The sequence below is a fragment of the Myotis yumanensis genome, unplaced genomic scaffold (assembly GCF_028538775.1).
Source record: "Myotis yumanensis isolate MYYU_CA2020_CCGP unplaced genomic scaffold, mMyoYum1.0.hap1 SCAF_4, whole genome shotgun sequence".
Classification (NCBI taxonomy): domain Eukaryota; kingdom Metazoa; phylum Chordata; class Mammalia; order Chiroptera; family Vespertilionidae; genus Myotis; species Myotis yumanensis.
In genome coordinates this window covers 24,461,494-24,474,702 of record NW_027223755.1, presented here as the reverse complement: position 1 = coordinate 24,474,702, position 13,209 = coordinate 24,461,494, and the positions used below count along the sequence as shown (strand labels likewise).

Sequence of the window (13,209 nt, the reverse complement as noted above, 5' to 3'; positions counted from 1 at the left end):
CTGGCAACCACAAAGGCCGTCTGGGCATCGTTACTGCTGATGTGACCCCAGACTCCAAATTCTTCCAAAGTCTGCCAAAGGAGCCTGTAGTTAGTTATTCCCAAAAATAGCCACTTCAGTTCCTTCTGTTCCTGTCACACAGGCACGCCCCCACTGAGAATGAGTCTCTTCCTCCATCCCTTGATCTAAGCTGCTCCGTGACCTCTCAGTGGGATGTGGCAGAACATGGCTGTACCGGGTCTGGCCCTAGCCTTTAAGAGGATTAGCAAGTCCCGCTTCCTCTCTCCTGGGGGTTCAGAACTGGAACCTGGCAAAATGGCACATGGAGAGACCAGATGGAGAGGAAGAAGCCCTGGGGGAGGGGGGAAGAGGCCCAGCCAGCCATCCCAGTGCCCCGGCTGACCCTAGCCTTCCAGCTCTTCAATGCCAAGGTTCTGACGGGAGAGTAAAGCCTTCCTGGACCCTCCGGACCAGCCCAGCCACTGAATCCCAGTCCATGTGGAGCAGAAATTGCCCAGCTAAATTCTGCCCAAATTCCTGGCCCAAAGAATCACGAACAATAATAAAATGATTGTTCCCGTAAGCCACTAGGTGGGGAATGGGTTGTACTGCAGCAACAGATAACCAGGGTAATTTGTGCACAGGTTCCCCTTCACAGACAACTGCAAGCACTTTTTGGGGATCCTGGTTCTCGTACTGATCCCTGCCAGCCCCTGGGCCTTACCGTGTCCAAGACAAGTCAGGGACCTGCCGTCTGAGCAAGATGCCACACTTCTGATCACTCACAGCCTTGGTCTCAGCTCACCGCTCACTTTTCTCCTTCGCGTCACCAGGTACAATTCCTGAAGAGCTCAAGTTAATCACTGACTTCAAGACTCAAAGGTTCCAAGTGTGGTCTATTTGTTATTCTTTTTCTAAAGGATACAAAGGGCAAACCTCTCCACCTTCTGAGGCTGGTGCCTTGGAGAGCTGCAGCCGGTGCTTGGCCTAGAGGGGTGGTTCAGGTTCACCAGGGAAAGCCTGTGAGCCAGCTACAGATAACCCTCACCTGCTCCAGCCACGCGCAATCGCAGACTGGGGATGCACCTGGCCTACCGCAGCTCAATGTGGCCCGAAAGCTCACAGTGTCCAACCAGCTCATTTGTCAGAGGATGGGACGCAGGCCTGAAGATGAGATGTGGCTTGTTCAGGGTCAAAGACTGTTTCAGCACAGACTGTAGCCAGGCCCCCAGGTCACGGTCCAGGAATGACCCACTCCTTGCTAGTACTGACAGCAACGGGTAAGAGGCCAATAGCCCCAGGGAAACACTTTCATTGCACTCCCTCTGGTTCGTGTGTGTGTGTGTGTGTGTGTGTGCGCGCGCGTGTGGTCTTTGCACCATCATCCTTAAAACCACTCTTGTTTTAAGGCGATGCGCATAGCCAAGCACAGCTTGCTTCTGCTTTCGGGTCTCTCCAAGAGCTCAAGGAAAACTGAACCCAAGGCAGGAGCAAAAAGGCCCTCTCTATTTTTTACTCTCCTTCCTACTCCCCAACACACACACACACACACACACACACACACACAGTATCTCTGGGTATAGTACATTTTCTGGCTTAGTAGTGTGCATGTACATCCTCTGCCCTTTAATTAGGATGGGTTGCATATTCTGGTGCAAAGCCACAAGGGTTGAACCTTGCTGATTCCTGTTTTAGCAAAAAATGCAAACCCAGATAGCTCTACCCAGATTTACCTACTGATGACCATTCTGCATGGACCCTGACACCCGCAAATGCCCTTTGCTGCTCTGACCTCAGCTTGAAGACTGAGGCGTGGGGGCATCCCAGAGGGACTTAGCAGGTAGGTCTCCTCGAACAGCAGTTATTTTCTTAGGGCATCGTTGGAAATTGTTGCGACACGTACTTCTGATTACCAACGATGACGTCCTACCTGCCAGACACTCCGAGGTGCTTTCCAAATGGGTTATCTCTTTTAATCCCCACAACAAACTGATGAAACAGTAGCCACTAATCTCTATTCTTTATCTATAAAACAATTGGGGCTCCAAGAAATTTAGAAACAAGCTCAAGGTGACCAGCAAGTAAGCTGCAGAGATGGAATTTGAACAGAAGTCCAGCCAACTCCAAAATCCATAATCTGAACACCATACTACATTGACTTATGTCAATTTATCGCCATATGGTAAAACCATCACCCATATGACAGTCTCAGAGTGGTCCTGGGATTATAGAAATAGCCCGGCAACCAAGTGGAAGTTTAAATAGTTCACTTTTCCAAAAATTGGGATATAATTTCTATTTGTTATAGAACATAATATTAGTTTCAGGCATACAACATAATGATTTGATATTTGTATATATTGAGAAATACAATTCATGTTCTTTACATGCATTTTCCAAACACCACAGAGGCTTTTCGTAGACCACAGCGACGACTCCTAAATCTCCCGTTCACCTGTAAACCATCTCCATGTGCTGCTTCTGCACTTCTGTCTCCAAGATTTGCCTCAAAGCTTCCCCAGATCAAAACAGAACTCAGAGGGAGCAGCTGTTTCCTTGTGCACGCTCTCCCAAAGTGGCGAGTTTCAACCAGCTTTTAAAGGAACGTTTTGACGTTATGGCTTTGGGAAAGGTACTAGAGCAGCGGTTCTCAACCTTGGCTGCACATTAGAATCACCTGGGAATCTTTTTAAAATCCTGATTTCTGGGCCTCACCCTCTGGAAACTCTGTTTCTTTGTTATGGGGTGGGGACACAACATTAGTAACAAAGAAACAGAATTTCCAGAGGGTGAGGCCCAGGAATCAGGATTTTAAAAAGATTCCCAGGTGATTCTAATGTGCAGCCACGGTTGAGAACCCCCTGTACTAGAGGCAGCTTGATGGAACGGAGGCATGGAGAGGGTGCTTTTCCTAAATGTGTGTTTCTCAGCCATTCAAGTTATGTTGGCCCCAGGTGTGCATCCTCCGAAGCGAAAACCTGTTCCTGTTCAGACCAACCTGGCCTTAGCCCTTACAAAGACCTAACAGAACCAGTCAGGGGAGGCAGGGCCCTCCGCATAGGTGGGCCAGGAGAAGAAACGTGTGCCCTCCCTGGGTAGGCAGGGAGGCAAATGGGAGAGAGGCTGGGAACACAGCCTATTAATACTTTTGTTCTGTCATGTTTCCATCCTGGGTTCGTTTATCTGATTGACTGATTGAGTGACTGTTTTCTTTCCAGAGTCCACGGTGAGAATGCTCTGAAAAGTTCAGGAGGATATAAACCCACAGAAGCTTGGCATAGGTTTTGTATGCTGGCTTCTCTAAAGGGGAAGATGAAAACATCTAGGCCAGTGGTTCTCAACCTTCTGGCCCTTTAAATACAGTTCCTCACGTTGTGACCCAACCATAAAATTATTTTCGTTGCTACTTCATAACTGTAATGTTGCTACTGTTATGAATTGTAATGTAAATATCTTATATGCAGGATGGTCTTAGGCGACCCCTGTGAAAGGGTCGTTCGACCACCAAAGGGGTCGCGACCCACAGGTTGAGAACCGCTGATCTAGGCGAAAAAGAGCTGCCGTCCATTTAACAGCAACCCAAGCTAAAAAATGGTTTTCCATCACAAGACTTATTTTTTTCCAGTCACTAAATGCTTTTTTTAAAAGCAAGAGTTGGTATAGATAAAAGTTAAGAGAATAAATCCTAAGAGTTCTCATCATAAGGAAATATATTTTTCTTTTTGGTATCTATATGACAGTGATGGCGAACCTATGACACACGAACTCATTTTTTTGGTTGATTTTTCTTTGTTAAATTGCATTTAAATATATAAAATAAATATCAAAAATATAAGTCTTTGTTTTACTATGGTTGCAAATATCAAAAAATTTCTATATGTGACACGGCACCAGAGTTAGGGTTTTTCAAAATGCTGACACGCCGAGCTCAAAAGGTTTGCCATCACTGCTATATGAGATGATGGATGTTGACTACACTTATTGTGGTCATCATTTTACAACATACACACGTAAGTCAAATCATTAGGCTGAACCCCTTAATGGTATACAGTGCTGCATGTCAATGATATCTCAATAAAAGGTGGGGGAAGCAAAATAGTTAAATTTTTCTTGGTATTATTACTGGCTACAGGTTCATGATTTTAGACGATAGAATGGAATTAGTACAGTTATTCCTATAGCTTCTTGGAAAAACATCGAGAAATCCCTAATTTCATTTTATCAGAATCATTTAGAAATAATCCGTGAAAATGACTAAGGCCATCAGGACTCGAGTTTAGGCAATGAAGGTTGGAAAAAGAAAATCCAAGCTGAAGGCTTTCCTGAATGTCTCATCTAAGCATGAGGTTAGGCCTGAGCCGTAGGTGACCCCCAAATGACCTTGGCCTGCTGTCAGGTGAGAGCCCAGGCGTAGGTGCGCCAGGTGCACAGTTCTCTGGGAGTGACTGGTGCTCCCCTGACTCGATCAATGCACACTCTGTACATGGCAGCCTGACTTTACAGATAATGATGTTCAGAGATAGTATTTCCTCTTATGACAAAACAGAAGCAACAATTTTGCCTTAAAAATAGATTTGGAGTCTGCAGAGTCAGTTGAGAAACAATAAACAGAATCCAAGCCCAGAAGAGCCGAAGAAAACCACATGCCCCTGGTCCTGCCACGTGGCCCCTCCCCTAGGACACCAGTTTCCCCTGGGCCGGTTATGGTTTGGACCAGATGCCTTAAATGAGGGGTGTGCAATGACTACTGCTGTCCCCCTACCATCTACCCCGTGATGTGCAATTTCAATTCATAATTGTGGGTGAGTTATATCTGTGCTCACAGTGGGGCAGGGAGGGGCCATGGGGGTCAGGGACATAGATAAATATGTTGCAAAAGATGGAGTGAAAAATGCCAGACCAAAATTGAAGAGATTGAAGTCGATGGGTTCAAACTGTCCCACTGAACATGCCCTTCCCTGCCACCCAGTCTGGGACCATTACATCCCTCAGAACAAGGGCCACCGTGAGCCACCTTCACTCCCAGATACGTGAAGGCAAACTGACGATGTTTCATTTCTCTTCTAGCAATGGAAAGCGCTGTGAGGTCTGGGGGTGTAGTAGCCAGCTTCAGGCTGTCGTAACAAAACACCAGACCCGGTGGCTTAAACAACAGAAATGCATTTTCTCACAGTGCTGGAGGCTGGGAGTCCGAGATCAAGAAAGACGCCTGGCCACCGAAGCCCCTTCTCACTGGGTCCTCTTGTGGCCTTCTCTCTGTGTCCTCTTGGAGAGGGAGATCTCTGGAGTCTCTTCCTCTGTTTGTAAGGACACCAGTCCTGTCAGATTAGGTTCCCACCCTTCCTACCTCATTTCATCTTAGTCGCCTCTTTCAAGACCCATTTTCCAAGTAGTCACGTCAGGGGTGAGGGCTTCAACATATGAATTTGGGCGGGACATGATTCAGTCTATAACAGAGGTTTTAGTTCTGGACAGCAAATGATGGGAGTATTTTGCTTTTAAATAAATCTGCCTTCTGCCCGGGCTCTTACAGCTCTCTCCTGTGCCCTCTGCAAAATCAGGAGGCTGCTCTTCACACCCCCCTGGTCTACCTGAAGAATATGCCTTGCTGTCACGCCCACTTAGCAGCTGGCCCTTCTAACAGTTGCCCATGGCAGTCCTGCCCCACTTTTCAAAGACACAGCCTGGTCAAATCCTGCCCCACTGCCTGCTAAACCTCTTCTCTATTTATAAATCGAGGCCATTTCTGAATATGTTACCCTACATGTCTACAAGGAAACTCAGAGTCAAAACTCCTTCTCACCACTAGTAACATATACAGGACCATATGGCACACATCTTGCCTAGCCTTTTCATTCATTCATTAATACAAAAAATATTTACTGAGCATCTACTATATGCAGTCATTAACCCAGTTGTATAGAATCCACCAGTAAACAAAACAGACGAAGAATCCATCCTTCATTCATCCTATCCATATATTTTCCTTTGTCCTGATTTTGTCTGTTTTTAAAACATTTATTACTCTGTGCCTATTTCAATCATATTGTACCTGTAAATATTTCCAATCTTATACTATATAAGTCTATAGTCTTATTGTACTGTATATTTTTTGCAAGGGTCCAATTGCTTTAACAAGAAATTGCTAGGGACATTATAAGGAAAAAGTCGATGATATGTACAAAGTCCCAAGCACACTGTAAGGGCTCAATACTACGTAGCCTTCTATCTTTTTAAATCCCAGATACTCTTGAAGATCAACCTCAAATCCCCTCTCTCTCTCCAAAAGTCTTTAATGGTGCCAGAAAAATGTCAGAATTTTCTCTACTTTTACTGTCTCCCTTTAGTACATATTCATCCACCTTGTTATAGTCTTTTCTAGTTCTTTTCTGTATGCAAAAACAGGCTTCCTTGGGAGTAAATTGTAAACTCATTAATGTGTATTCACTAGGTTTACACAAGAGAAGTAGTGTATGAACATTTCTCTCGAACATTCTCTCTTGCCTTCTCACTCTCCATTTTATTTGTAAAATCTGGGCCCTCTTTACAAAACAGGACATGGTTCCTTAATTGGGGTGAGGGGAGTTCTTCTGCTAGAACATCCATCATTTAACGTGGGGGAAAAGCAATACTTCAAACAAAAGAAACATTCATGTAATTAAGAGGAAAGGACAAGAATGTCGCAGTCTGTTCTATAATAGGAAAAATCTGCAGTCAAAACGTTGGAGGAAAAGAGCACTGGCTAAATCAATTGGGGTGAATCCACTGGAAGGAGAATTAGGCATTCACTTAAAAAAACACATTTGAAGGCTCTTTAATGAAATGGGAAGAAGCATACAATGTGTGATTGGGTGGAGGGAGAGCAGTATTCAAAACTGTAGCATATTCTATATACATATTCTATATACATATTCTATATACATATCTACAAACACATAGAAAAAAGATGGAAAAGAAATGTCTCAAAAATGACAGTATCTATATGGACGGTTAAATTCTTGATGGAACTTTATACAGATATTTCTTTGAGTAAGGGTTGCCAGCTATCCTGTGTGTGTGGGGTCAGGCCCTTGCCCCTGGTCCTAGAGTTCAGAAAGTATCCCTTTAAGTAATGAGGGCTGCATTCTTTTAAAGCACCCTGTAATTTAGGCTTCCCAAAAAGCCAATGGATGCTCTTCACAACTAAGGAAAACGCTTCTCTGGAAATAAACACTTCCATTCAGAAAGGACAAAGCCCACTGCTATCCCACGTATGGGTGGGGCTGACAAGACCAGCCAGTGGCAGTGGTCATATCCAAAGAGAACAGGGAGGGCCACCCATCTGAAATAAAGTGAATGTGAGGGCACAGGCCACCCTGCCTCCGTTCCTCTTCTCTGTCCCTGTAGCCTGAGAAGAGAATGCATAGCGGCTCTGTGACATCCCGCCTCATTCCCCCAGCCAGCATCTATGTTGGTATTTTTAACAAGGCATAAAACTTGCAATTCTATTAAAAACACATGTCTCTTGTTTCAAAGCATGGTTAGCGACAGCCACTGATATTCAGTAAACACACCATCCACCAGAGGAACATGCTCATTGAACTCCAACTCTCAAACTCTGAGTCTTATAATTTTACAAAGAAACACAGGATCTTCTGGCTGGAATGAGGTTTGAGATAATCTCTTGGGTCTTCTCCAGAAGACTGTTCAATCTGCTTGAAAACAGCATTTCTCAAAGAGAAGAGAGAAGTTGAGTAGGGCAGAATTTTGAAGAGTGGGAGAAAGGCAGAAAAGAGATGGCTAATGAACTAGAGTGGAAAAGTGGGAGCAGAGAGTTGGGAGGCTAGGTCAGCTCCTAGATCTATTGTCAGCCGACACGTGTCAATGAAAAGTCCCAATTCAAGCAAGGGTTTTGGATAGACACTGCATGGACTGAAAGTTTGTGCCCCCTCAAAATTCACACGTTGAAGCCCTAACCCCCGGGGTGGTATTATTGGAGGTAGGGCCTTTGGGAGGTTATGAAGATTAGGTCATGAGGGAAGGGCACTCATAACAGAATTAATGCCCTTGTAAAAGGAGGTAGAGACACAGGGTACCTCTCTCTTTCTCCCCAAATGCACCAAGGAAAGCCATGTGAAGACATAAGGAGAAGACGGCCGTCTGCAACCCAGGAAGAGGGCCCTCACTAGGCACCAAATCCGCAGGCACCTTGATCTTAGACTGCCCAGCCTCCAGAACTGTGAGAAATGAATGCTGTGTAAGCCACCCAATTTATGGTGTTTATTTGTTTGTTTGTTTTTTATGGCAGTCTGAGCTTACTAAGACAGACACCGTTAATATAAGGGAAGATTTGAGCCCGACCAATGTGACCCAGTGGTTGAGCATCGACGCCTGATGGTTCAATTCCCAGTCAGGGCACATGCCCAGGTTGTAGGCTCGATCCCCAGTAGGGAGCTGGCAGGAGGCAGCCGATCAATGATTCTCTCCCATCACTGATGTTTCTATATCTCTCTCCCTCTCTCTGAATCAATAAAAATAAATAAATAAATAAAATGAATAAAAGAAGGGAATATTTGAATTTGCTGCATGCTAAGGTTCATTCATTGGTGAAGGCTTGGATCTTGCCATTAGACAAACTTGACTTCCAACCGTTTCTCCACTTGACAGGGTAACTTGTCTAAGACTTACTTTTCCCATCTGCACAGTAGGGGTAACAGGGATGCCTCCTTCATGGGGTTACTTGAAAATTAATGAAACCAGGAATGGGCCACTAAGAGAGGGCTTGGCATGTAGTACTCCATAACTCCTCCCCTCCTGCTAATGCCCAGTAATGCTGTGATAAAGTTCATGAGAAAGTCAATGTGAAAAACATATAAGGGTGGGGAGAGACAGACAACCAGCCAGCAAGTCACTGAGAACTGACCGTGTGTCTGAGCTGGAGTTGCTGTAGGAACTCGGGCCATGTGGCTGCTTGGAAGGCAGCTCCGTACACGCAGATTACCAGGCACTTAATCGCTTCCCCAAATCCTGATGCCAGGGAGGGTGGGAGAAAAGGGAGGGAACCTCCCGATCAGATATTTTAGACTCCAGGAAAGGAGACAGAAAGCTTTATTTATCTGGGCTCCCCAGCTTGCTAATTAACTTGGGACTGGAAACTATTCTCATGTGTCAGCGCCTGCACATCTTCCCGTTATTAGAAAAACATCTGCTCATTATCCCCATGGTTTCCAATGTGAGAGAGGGCGAGAGCTGCGTTCCCAGATGCAAATGGGTGACATCAAAGCTGCCTGAGGCACTGGTGGTCCCGGGGTGGGGAGATTAGAACAGGTACTGGGTTTTTCTAAATAAAGCAGGAAGAAGGCTTTCATCTTTAGGCTTCAGAAGGGATTGTGAGCAGCAGATACCTGTGTGTATACCAGAGGCTGCCATTTAATTGGTGAAGAGGAAGCCCTTGTCCTCAACTCTGCCCCCTTTCCGTGTATACCCTAGGCTGCAGTCACCGGACAGATATTTAGAGGATCTACTGTGTGCTCAGTACTGGGTCTGCACCACTCATCCAGGGGCCGGGGACGGGGGGGGGGGGGGGGCTCAGATGGCAGGTGGCTCTGGCATAAGAAGGACATCAATCTCAGAGGCAGCCCGTGTGCGACCTGGCTCCTGTGTCCAGGTCCAGAGGGACTGGGAGCCTGTGGCCCTGTAGGCCCCCTGCCCCCCCCCCCCCCCCCCCAAGATGGGAGCCCAACCAGAGAGCATGTCTCGCTCCTAACACCGTGGGAAGATTCCCTCCGCTTTCCCCACCCAACCTAAGGTGGCCAACCATCTAGGTTTCCCAAGGTCTCGAGTGTTTCCTGGGATGTGGGGCTCCCAGTGCTGGGATGTGGGGCTCCCAGCGCGGGGATGCGGGACAACCCTGGCACACTAGAATGAGGTGATCATCCTGCTCTCGTCCCCTCCCCTTTCCCTTCTCCCCCGCTTGGTTGGGCAATGGGTTCACCCTTCCCTCACTGAGAGACTGATAGATAGCAGCTTAAAAAAAATTTTTTTGGTGGTGGTAGTGGTGGGGAGGGATTGGGTTTCCTCATATATAAAATGAAAAGAAAATCTCCCTTCTCAGGGATGCTGGGGGTTTTGTCAGGGCTTTGCAGGGAATGCTGCTACCCTGGCTGAAACGAAGGGCGCAGAGGAATGAGGCCAGGGGCCTCCAAATACCAGGCCTGACAGCCGGAGGCAGGGTGGGGGGAAAGGGCGTAGGAACACAGGGAGGGAGCAAGGGGAGAGGGATCAAAGCAGGGTCTTCAGATCCGAGATTTCCATCCATTGAAAAGCATCTGTTTAACTCATGGGCTCCTCAGCTCTTCTCCTCCCACTGTCTACCCACCCTTTCCTTCCAAACTTGGCCTCCACCTCTCTCTCTGTTTCCGCCTGCCTCCTGAAAGGCCCCACCATCCACCCTGGCCCCAGCCTGAAGTCAGGCATTAGCTTTCTCCCTCTCCTCGCCCTGAGAGGAGCTCGTCACCACCTCTTTGTGTGGACTGGAGTCTTCCTCCTGGTCTGCACCTCATCCCCTCCAGTGCAATCCTCTCCTCTGACTTGGGCCAAGTCACTTCCCCCTCCAAGGGACTCTTGCCTCCAGTCTGTCCCTGTCCGACCGGCCTCCACTCAGAAGCCAACATATGGTCTTCCCAGAGCACAGTGCTGATCCTCAAAAACCTTCCAAGTTGGGGGGATTACATTCAGACTTGCTCATGCATCACCCTCTTTCTAGCCTGGCAGCTCTGGGCCCTCTGGATTACATCCTTTCCCCCTCCCTCCTCACCCTCTATTTTAACCACAACGAACCACGTGTGGTTTCCTGGACACTTCGTGCTATGTGATGCCTCCATGCCTTCAAAATTCAGCTCAAAAATGGCTTCCTCTGGGAAGCGTCCCTGACCCCCACCCCTCGTTCTACTGGGCAGCTTTGCGTCTCGATGCTTTCTCTCTGCCCCCGCCCTCTCTACCACTGCTGCTTCCACAGTACAGCATTGACTTGTCTGCCTCCCCCACCAGAATATAAACCCGCCGAGGGCAGGGACCTCACATCACTTTACTTCCCATCCCTCAGGGCAGGTCGGCACTGGGAGCACACTAGGCACTTATAAAAGCAGTGAATGGAGAAATGAAAACAGCAGCCTCGTGCACACAACGCAGTAGCACAGCCCAGAGCCAGGGGATGTTCCGGAGCAGGTCTTCCCCATCGAGAGAACAGAAACTACTCCAAGACGAGATAAACCAGCCTTCTGCCATCCCAGCGCTGCACAACCAGGTGGGGGAAGAAGGGGATAGCGAGCAGCTTGGGCTTTGGCCCCAGAGGACCCCGGGCTGCTATCTTTGCAGGTGGTCTTTGTGTGACCCTGGGCCACCTGCTTACCCTCCTGAGCCCTGGGTTCCTCCTTTATCACACAGGGATCATAATAACATTGCCTGTGTGGTTTTTTTTTTTTTGGGGGGGGGGGGGGGGGATGGGTAAATGAAATTAGGCACGTAAAACGGTCAGCATTCTGCAGACATGAGGGCTGACCTGGCCCCCTTCCTTTCAGTGTTACCAAAACAGAGTCTGAGCCTAATAAAATCTGTGTTCCCAACACAGACAGCTCCTGCTGGGGAGACACAATCCAAGAAACAGGGAAGGAGGCAAAGGCTCGCTTCCAGATTGTAAACCTGGAGGTGCCGGGCATGGCCCAGAGCACCCCGACATGGGTCAAAGGTCTTCAGGCTCCTTGACTTGGAACACAGGCAGCTCACAGGGCTCCATGCCAACGTCCCCCTCCCCTGCCCCATTGGGTTGGTGCCAGAGGAACAGATTAGAAAGTAAGCTCAGCTGGCATGGCTCAGTGGTTGAGTATTGACCTAGGGACCAGGAGGTCACGGTTTAATTCCCGGTCAGGGCACATGCCCGGGTTGCGGGCTTGATCCTTAGTTGGGGGCCTGCAGGAGGCAGCTGATCAATGATTCTTTCATTATTGATGTTTCTATCTCTCTCTCCCTCTCCCTTCCTCTCTGAAATTAGTAAAAATATATTTTTTTTAAAAAGAAAACAGGCTCTTCCCTGCCTTCCCCACTTTGAAGATCACCATTTTCTGCAAAGAGAAGCAGAAGAAAGTCTGAAAGAGAACATGAAGAAATGGAAACAATTACCTCCAGGGACAAGACTCCAGGCGATCGTTTTATCTTCTCAATATTCTCTTCTATTTTCCAAACTTTCTGCAGTGAATTGCTTCTCTAGTCTGCAAACATTGACAATGCCTGTGTTATACTTAATAGAGGACCCATTCCCTGAGCCCCGCAGAGTCATGCCCCTGTGAGCACAATCACACTGACACATCCAGTCCTGCTCTGGAACCTCTGAGGCCCGGGTTCAAGGATCCTTTCGACCATCAAGCAGAATCACTCCAGCCTTTGAGAGGTGAGCTGAATAAAGAGCTCCCCCAACACAAGATGTAGGCTCACTCGGGACCCCATAGTTGTCTCTCTCATCAGTGCTTGTGGGTAAGAAGAGCCCAGAACTGGGGACAGATGATGGGAAGGGAGAGGCTGAGGCTAAGACACTTCATAGAACAGGTTTCTAAGGGAAATTTACCCCTTGTTGAAAGAAAGCAGTGAGAGAAACGTTGCAACTTGCCAAAGCCCCCAAGTTTAGTCTTTCGGGCTCAGTTAAGACGAGGTGTGGAAGAACTCTCCTAGTAGAATCCCCTTTCCTGCACCTGGGCTCTGTTCATCCACTTGTTCATTCATTTGTTCGTTCATTCATTCACTCACTCATTCTTTCATTAGTCACTCACTAAGCCCTTCTAGGTACCAGGCATTGTGTCTATGGGGCAGTATGAACAACTAAAACTATCTTCCCATTATTCCCACCACCGCCACTCAAGAGGAAATCTTAAGGAGCAATAATAGTAGCTGGGCATTTGTCTTGATCAGGAATGTGGAAATGAAAAGAAGGACAAGGAAAGATAAGGCATCTGGCAGGAGAGAAGAACTCTGGAGAAGAGAATGAGAAGATGTCTACGTAAGATTTTGAAGATAGTAGGTTCCTCTCTCTTCCCCATGAAATCTTCAGTAAAACGCACACCCTTCACCAAATGCTTTTGAAGCTGGATTGTGCAGGATCTCAAGATGGGAAGCAGTTGAAAGCAAAGGGTGACCCAAGAGGTCCGACAAGTCCTTATTGCACCCAAATAGAAAGACACT

General features: G+C 47.3%; 1 protein-coding gene across 2 annotated transcripts in view; it reads right to left on the bottom strand.

The window, feature by feature from the left end:
* PDZD2 (PDZ domain containing 2) overlaps positions 1-13,209 on the bottom strand; it is a 326,315-nt gene that overhangs the window by 266,388 nt on the left and 46,718 nt on the right. The window contains exon 1 of one of the 2 annotated variants that reach the window (XM_070411947.1): positions 12,157-12,201. The exons of the other annotated variant lie outside the window; for it this stretch is intronic. The gene's annotated coding sequence lies outside the window, so the exon portion shown is untranslated. Of the gene's footprint in view, positions 1-12,156; positions 12,202-13,209 lie in introns of those variants that run through there. 2 annotated transcript variants of the gene reach the window in all.